Here is a 9012-nt window from a genome sequence, read left to right as displayed (position 1 = left end):
GACAGCTGGCATAAAATAATTAAAAGGTCTGACTGCACAGAGATGCTTGGGAAAATGGTCACAGCGGGGGACCAGCATGTCTCCATCAGCTAGGACTTGACGTTGGTTAATCAAATCTCCCCATTCTTGTCACGAGTGCTGTCTTCGAATTCCCTGTCATAAATTAGCCAAGGCGCAGCGTGCCGGTAGTTCCACATATTTTATTTGTGAACTCGAACAAAACAATAAACAGGTGAAACTGAAACAAACGTGACGTTCTGGGACTGCACAAACACAGCTGCACAAAAACAAGATCCCACGAAAACACAGGCAAAAACAGGCTGCCTAAGTATGGCTTCCAATCAGAGACAACGATAGACAGCTGCCTCTGATTGGAAACCATACCCGGCCAAAACATAGAAACAAATACATAGAATGCCCGCCCACCTATCACACCCTGGCCTAGCTAAACAGAGAACACAGCTCTCCTAGGTCAGAGCGTGACAGTACCCCCCTCCCCCCAAAGGTGCGGACTCCCGGCCGCAAACCTGAACCTATTGGGGAGGGTCCGGGTGGGCATCTATAATTGGCGGCGGCTCTGGTTCTGGGAGTAGCACCCCCGGAGGCTCTGGAATGCCAACCGCCGCTGAAGACTCTGGGCTGCAGACCGCCGTTGAAGACTCCGGGCTGCAGACCGCCGCTGGAGGCTCCGGACTGGGGAGCGTCGCTGGAGGCTCCGGACTGGGGAGCGTCGCTGGAGGCTCCGGACTGGGGAGCGTCGCTGGAGGCTCCGGACTGGGATGCGTCGCTGGAGGCTTCGGACTGGGGAGCGTCGCTGGAGGCTCCGGACTGATGAGCGTCGCAGGAGGCTCCGGACTGAGGAGCGTCGCTGGAGGCTCCGGACTAAGAAGCGTCGCCGGAGGCTCCGGACTGGAGAGCGTCGTTGTAGGTTCCGGACTAGGGACCGTTGTTGCAGGCTCCATGCCTTGGTGTCTTTTATACAGGTAACAAGCTGAGATTAGGAGCACTCCCTTTAAGAGTGTGCTCCGAATCTCAGTTTGTTACCTCTATAAAAGACACCTGAGAGCCAGAAATCTTTCTGATTGAGAGGGGGTCAAATACTTATTTCCCTCATTAAAATGCAAATCAATTTATAACATTTTTGACATGCGTTTTTCTGGATTGTTTTGTTGTCATTCTGTCTCTCACTGTTCAAATAAACCTACCATTAAAATTATAGACTGATCATTTCTTTGTCAGTGGGCAAACGTACAAAATCAGCAGGGGATCAAATACTTTTTTCCCTCACTGTAGGTGCTTCCAGTCACGCTACAGTAGCTCATTAGGCTGTGTACCACATGTCTCGCTGTCTTTGACTGTAGCCTATAGCACATTTTCTATATTTTTGGGTTAGGGACAGGTGCTGGCCTCAGATTTTCACTTAATCACATATAGTCGGGCGGTTGGGGATGGGCTATTAGCAATTGCGGGTGGGTGTGGGTGAACAAATAGCTGACCCGCGCACCACTAGTCTGTAAGCCTGTACTTAGGGTTATTATTTTCTTCTATCTTTCCATTGAAAGACTTTTATACATTCTCACTTTTACTGTGAGACATCATTACAGAGTGTGATGTGGTGAAGCTTTGTCTTTAATAAACCTGTCTGAAGATATCTTGCCGGACAGACCTGTGGTGGCTAAACTCTATCCATTGGCACCTACAGTAATATCTCTCTACTAGCACATGTCCTACATAGTCCTTTAGTGTTCTTCATCCTTTATGCTGGAAACAAACAGAAATCACAACTTCTGACTTATTATGGGAAACGTTTGACCCTTCTGCTAGTAGCTAAGAGCTAATCTGGCACTGATGGCGCATAGAGGTGACATAATTTCACACTGGAATGCAGTGCTGAAAGCGTGTGTGTGTGTGTGTGTGAGTGTGTGTGTGTGTGTTTTTGAATGTCACCTGTGTGTGCTTGTTACATGGAAGATAGTGATAGACAACGTAACACAGTCACTATCAAGCACAACATAAAGCAGCAACATCTACCAAGAATAATTGTTGATTCATAGGAACTTGAGTTTACCATGAGTTACAGTATATAATAAATCCACAGGGGCTGCACATGTATAGGTTACTAATAATACAATATGTCGTTTTTTAAAAACATTGTCAGAGAACATGGCATCATGATTTCCATCTGAGAGTTTCTGAGAGGAACCCAGAGGAATTGAGGTTGAGGAGAAACAAACACACAAGGAGGAAAGTAGGGATGGGGAACAGAAAGCAAGAGAGATGTCATCACCTCACACACAAACCCCTCCTGAATTTAGTTCTACTCCCTTGTCCTAAAAATGTTTGGTAGCCAGGGACTGGGAGATATCCAACTCCATGGCCAAGTATCTCAACCTGACCAACTTGCCAACAGCATACCACCCTGCATCCCACTGCTGGCTTACCTCTGAAGCTGAGCAGCGTTGGTCTTGGTTGGTCCCTGGATGGGAGACCAGATGCTGCTGGAAGTGGTGTTGGAGGGCCAGTAGGAGGCACACTTTCCTCTGGTCTAAAAAAAGAAAATTCCAGAGCAGAGATTGAGGACATTGCCCTGTGTATGGTGCTGTCTTTTGGATGGGACGTTAAATGGGTGATCTGACTCTCTGTGGTCGCTAAAGGTTCCATGGCACTTAATGTAAGATTAACGGTGTTAACCCCGGTGTCTGGATAAATTCCCAATCTGGCCCGCATACCATCATGGCCACCTAATCATCCCCAGCTTCCAATTGACTCATTCATCCCCCTTCCTCTACCCTATAACTATTCCCCAGGTTGTTGCTGTAAATGAGAATGTGTTCTAAGTCAACTTACCTGGTAAAATAAAAAACTTTAAGGGGATTCTGGAACAAAGGAAATACAATTATCTTCCCTAACCAATCACGTCATCTGAATTTTTGAATTTCCCACATCCTAGCCAATGATCATGTCTCATCCATGGGTGGTCCAGTAACAGTATCTTGTCCAGGCTAGACAGGGATGTTCTCATCCTAAAGTCCGGCTCCACCAGTATTCCCTGGAGAGAAGGAACCATCAATGTGGAGCTTCTCACATCCCCTTACAAACCTTCCTTGAGTTCCTTCAATACCATTCAATATCTTCTGTATGTACTGTACTGTATTCCTCTGCTTAGGCCCATAGATTGGGAATCCAAACATATACTTTGGAGCTCAGGTTACATAGAGGGTAGTTACAGAACATTGTGGCTTGAGTTACTCTTGATGAACAGGAAGTACATTCCTACATAATGAGAAAATTCCATTTCAAAATGAATTAGTACATTTCTTAGATGGAATGAAGATATCAGATGTTTTATCCTCGGGAAGATATGGTTTTCATGGACAAGTAACTGAATAAACTTCAAAAGACCTAAAAAGCTGTCCATAAAATGGCTAAATTTAATTGGAAATGTACGCTTGTGATTCCTCTGGTCTACCTGCCATACCCTAGGGTCACATCGAATGTCTGTGAAGTTGATCATGAAAACCTTGTAGTCTTAATTTTCCAACTGCCTTGGAACAGTATAAGAGAGTTTGTCTCTTTGACATGCCCCTATACATGTAGCATCACTGTACCCCATCAATCAAAATTAAGCCCAGAGACCAGCAGTACCCTGGTCCTCCAACCTTGAGTTTGATGAGCCAGTCACAGCAAACAAACCTAAACGACAAAGCCAGTTATTGAGGGCAAATCTGCTGAGGGTTGGCTTACCTCCTCACACAAGGTGGTAGGCCAGCAAATCATAACACCAGGCTGCAAACAACAAAACCTGCTGACAGAGAAGAAACAGTCCTCTCTCTCTGACCCAGAACAGCATTGACCTGAAAGGGAGGTTAAAAATGTAATTAAGGCTAGGCGTCCCACTAGCGGGACAACTTCCTGTGAAACTGGAGGGCGCGCAATTCAAATAAATAATCATGAAAATGATGGATATTAAACATCTAGGTACATACAAGTGTCTTATACCGGTTAAAAGCTTAAATTCTTGTTAATCTAACTGCACTATCCAAATTACAGTATGCTTTACAGCAAAAGCATGCCATGCGATTGTTTGAGGACGGCACCCCACATCAAAATATTTTTCCACCGGCACAGGTTTCATAAATTCACAAATAGCGATTAAATATTCACTTACTTTTTGAAAATCTTCCTCTCATTTGTCATCCAAAGGGTTTGTCATCCCAGCTATAACATGTAGTGTCGTTTTGTTAGATAAAATCCTTCCTTATATCCCAAAAACTCAGTTTAGTTGGCGCCATCGATTTGAGTAATCCACACATTCAAAATGCCAAGATAGGAATCTGAACATTTGTTTCAACAAGTCAATATACGTTTCTCTTTAAACCTCAGATACCCTAAAATGTAATTAAACTATAATATTTCATACGGAAAGAAGTATGTTCAATAGGAAAGCGATATTTGCAGGTGCACAACCTCTTCATCGGGCGCACATACATGAATTATCAAGTCTGTGTCCCTGTAGTAAAACTCAGATTTCTTACTCGTTTTGGAAGAAACAAGCCTGAAACCTTGAACACAGACTACTGACACCCAGTGGAAGCCATAGGAATTGCATACTGGGAGCTAGATTTAATTATTTCCCTATATGTTCCATTGTAAGAGCATGGGCTCTCAAACAAAAAAAATCTGGTTGGTTTTTCTTTGGATTTTCTCCTACCATATCTATTGTGTTATAGTCTCCTACATTATTTTTACATTTCTACAAACTTCAGAGTGTTTTCTTTCCAATGGTACCAATTATATGCATATCCTGGCTTCAAGGCCTGAGCAAAAGGCAGTTTAATTTGGGCACGTCAGTCAGGCGGAAATTTTGAAAAATAGACCCTAGCCTGAAGTTATTTGCATGCCACACTTAGCGTGATTGCTTTGGCTTTTGCACGTGATATCCCTCAAGGAAACACAGGTGAAATAACAAAGTTCAGATGTGTATTCTTCTTCTTTACATATGGTAAATACAACAAAAGGAGAGAATGAAATGTCATCTCAATGTTACATTGGTCTTTGAACAAGATAGTGACAGACAAAGATTGAAGTGCAAACACAACTCTTGCTTTTGTCTTCATCATGAGCACACACAACGATAAAGCAATTGATCAAGATTTATCTCGAGGTTTGAAAGAGCTAGTTGTGATAGCTGACCAAAAGAGAGAGATAGAGAATGGAGAGAGAAAGATGGGGAAAGACAAGTGGATAAAGAGTCGTTTATGTTGTAATGAACTTTGAAGGTCTCACATGAAGAAAACACTTTGCAGCCCCTCCCCACCACTTTGTCACAGCTATCAGCAAGAACCTGCAGTATATTGCTAACCCAAGCATGTTATACCAAAGATGGTTTAGTATGAAGATATTTAGAAACTGCTTCTCCAATAGAAATCCCAGATCATGCTTGTAGGCAGCGGACAATTGGCCCAGCCTTGTCCGGGTTAGGGGACGGTTTGGCCGGCTGGAATTTCCTTATCCCATCACGCTCTAGCGACTCCTTGTGGCGGGCCGGGTGCCTGCAAGCTGACCACAGTCGCCAGCTGGACAGTGTTTCCTCTGACACCTTGGTGCAGCTGGCTTCCTGGTGTCATGACTTTCCTGGTAGGGCCAAAGGATCAGGTTACAGTGGATTGTGTAACACGTGTCATAATGTGTTGGTCCGCTAGGGACCTGTTGTCATTGTATTAAGTTAAGACTATTTAACCCCTGACAACATGAATAACATACAGCTGGCAGGTTTTAACCCCTGTGCGGCCTCCATCCCGTATGCGGGACGGACATCCAGCGAAAAATCATATCGCCATTAGCATAACAAAATTTAAGATTATTTATTTCAAATTATATCGTTTTATAGAAACACCTCTCCTGAATCGAACCACGTTGTCCGATTTCAAAAAGGCTTTGCAGCAAAAGCAAAACATTAGATTATGTTAGAGGAGTATATCGTAAAAGTAGCCACATAGCCATTTTCCGACCAACCACATGCATCACAAATAACCAAAAAACAGCTAAATGCAGCACTAACCTTTGACAATCTTCATCAGATGACACACCTAGGACATCATGTTACACAATACATGCACTCTTTTGTTCGATAAAGTTCATATTTATATATAAAAACAGCATTTTACATTGGTGCGTAACGTTGACTAACTATTTTCCCTCAAATGCATCCGATGAAACAGAGCTACAATTTACTAAATTACTATTCGAAAACATTTTTAACCTGTTAGGGCTAGGGGGCAGCATTGACACGGCTGGATAAAAAACATACCCGATTTAATCTGGTTACCACTCCTACTCAGTAACTAGAATATGCATATACTTATTACATATGGATAGAAAACACCCTAAATTTTCTAAAACTGTTTGAATGGTGTCTGTGAGTATAACAGAACTCAAATGGCAGGTCAAAACCTGAGAGATTCCTTTACAGGAAGTGGCCTGTCTGACCATTTCTGGAACTTCTTTGCCATCTCTATCATTTACTAAGGATCTCTGCTCTAACGTGACACTTCCCACGTCGTCCATAGGCTCTCAGAGCCCGGGAAAAAAGAGAATGTCGTCATTCCAGCCCCAGGCTGAAACACATTATCGCCTTTCTCAAGTGGCCCATCAAGAGACACTAGCTTATGCGCGTGACCCCGACCGCCCCCGCCTTTGGGATTTTTTCCTCTGTTTGCCGAAAAGGAGATTCCCTGTCGGAATTTTATCGCTTTTCTACGAGAAAAATGACGTAAAAATTGATTTTAAACAGCGGTTGACATGCTTCGACGTACGGCAATGGAATACTTTGAATTTTATTGTCAGGAATTGCGCCAAGCGCGCGACACTTCTTTACTATTTCGGATAGTGTCTGGAACGCACGAACAAAACGCCGCTATTCGGATATAACGATGGATTATTTTGGACCAAACCAACATTTGTTATTGAAGTAGACGTCCTGGGTGTGCATTCTGACGAAGACAACAAAAGGTAATGACATTTTTATAATAGTAAATATGATTATGGTGAGTGCTAAACTTGCCGGGTGTCTAAATAGCGAGCCCGTGATGCCTGGGTTATGTACTTAGAATATTGCAAAATGTGCTTTCACCAAAAAGCTATTTTAAAATCGGACATATCGAGTGCATAGAGGAGGTCTGTATCTATAATTCTTAAAATAATTGTTATGCTTTTTGTGAACGTTTATCGTGAGTAATTTAGTAAAATGTTAGCGAATTCCCCGTAAGTTTGCGGGGGGTATGCTAGTTCTGAACGTCACATGCTAATGTAAAAAGCTGGTTTTTGATATAAATATGAACTTGATTGAACAAAACATGCATGTATTGTATAACATAATGTCCTAGGGTTGTCATCTGATGAAGATCATCAAAGGTGAGTGCTGCATTTAGCTGTCTTCTGGGTTTTGGTGACATTATATGCTGGCTTGAAAAATGGGTGTCTGATTATTTCTGGCTTGGTACTCTGCTGACATAATCTAATGTTTTGCTTTCGTTGTAAAGCCTTTTTGAAATCGGACAGTGTGGTTAGATTAACGAGAGTCTTATCTTTAAATGGCTGTAAAATAGTCATATGTTTGAGAAATTGAAGTAATAGGATTTTGAAGATTTTGAAAATCGCGCCACAGGATAGCAGTGGCTGTTACGTAGGTGGGACGAATTCGTCCCGCCTAGCCTAGAGAGGTTAAAATGTAATATTGTCATTCTAAGATTTATAGATGAATATCTCTTGAAAGCACCTGTAATGCCAGATTTAAAATTAACTTTACTGGGTAATCACACTTTGCGATAAAAGGGGATGCGATACTCAGAAAATTACCTAGTAAATACAGGTCTGCGCCATCTTGGAACAATCTCATATCACATCTAGTCTTGTATACTATTGTCAATAATCCCTTACCTTTGGTTGTCTTCATCAGAAAGCACTTCCAGAAATCCCAGGTCCACAACAAATGTATTTTCGTTCGAAAAAGTTCATCCTTTATGTTCCATTAGCTTGTTCTTGTTAGCGCGTCTGAAGGCTGATCCAAATCCTTCGTCGGGCGCGGGACAGCTATTTCGACAAAAAGCATTTTTTTCCCATTTAGGTTCGTTCAAACATGTCAAACGTTGTATAACATAAATCTTCAGTGCCTGTTTCAACAAGAGAGCCAATAAGATTCGAGGGGGACGATTGTATTGTGTTTCAAAACGTTTCGAAAGGGGAGGGTAGACAGGGCCGCCGGCGTCATAATGGTGATGGCCCTCCTCATGTGACCAATTTCAACAGCGTCTCATTCATTCAGTTTCCACAGTAGGCTCAAATCACTTTGTAAAGACTCGGGACATCTAGTGGAAGCAATAGGAAGTGCTCAATGAACCATAGCTCACGGTGTGATTAATAGGCAAAGATGTGAAGTTGAGTCCACAATTCAGAATTCCACATCCTGTTACGATCGGTCTCGGGGTTTTGACTGCCATATGAGTTCTGTTATACTCACAGACACCATTCAAACAGTTTTAGAAACTTTAGGGTGTTTTCTATCCACAAGTATTAATTATATGCATATCCTAGCTTCTGAGTTTGAGTAGGAGGCCGTTTAAAATGGGCACAATTTTTTTTCAAAAATCGCTTTAGCGCCCCCTATCCTAGGGGAACGCCAAGAGGTTAAGACTATTTGTGTGTGTGTGTGTGTGTGTATCTTATGTTATCATTTAGCTTGTTTGTCAATAAATAATCAACTCAAATTGTGTGGTACGGAATGATTAGTGAGACCCGGGCATGTGCAGATTTACGGATTATGCAACGTTCAGAATGAGACTGATATGAGGAAATGATTGACTGTTATGAAATCGAGATATTCTAATATATTATTGAGTTAATTCGGGAAACGGTAGGTCATTAAACAAACTTTTCGCGTGGTGCCCCAGGTTACTAATGAGTTAATTGTTATTTGATTAATTTAATCACATAATAATTAAACAGTTAATTATT

The sequence above is a fragment of the Salmo salar genome, chromosome 05 (genome assembly GCF_965601325.2).
Source record: "Salmo salar chromosome 05, fSalSal1, whole genome shotgun sequence".
Lineage (NCBI taxonomy): Eukaryota > Metazoa > Chordata > Actinopteri > Salmoniformes > Salmonidae > Salmo > Salmo salar.
Note: the sequence above shows the minus strand (reverse complement) of the source record.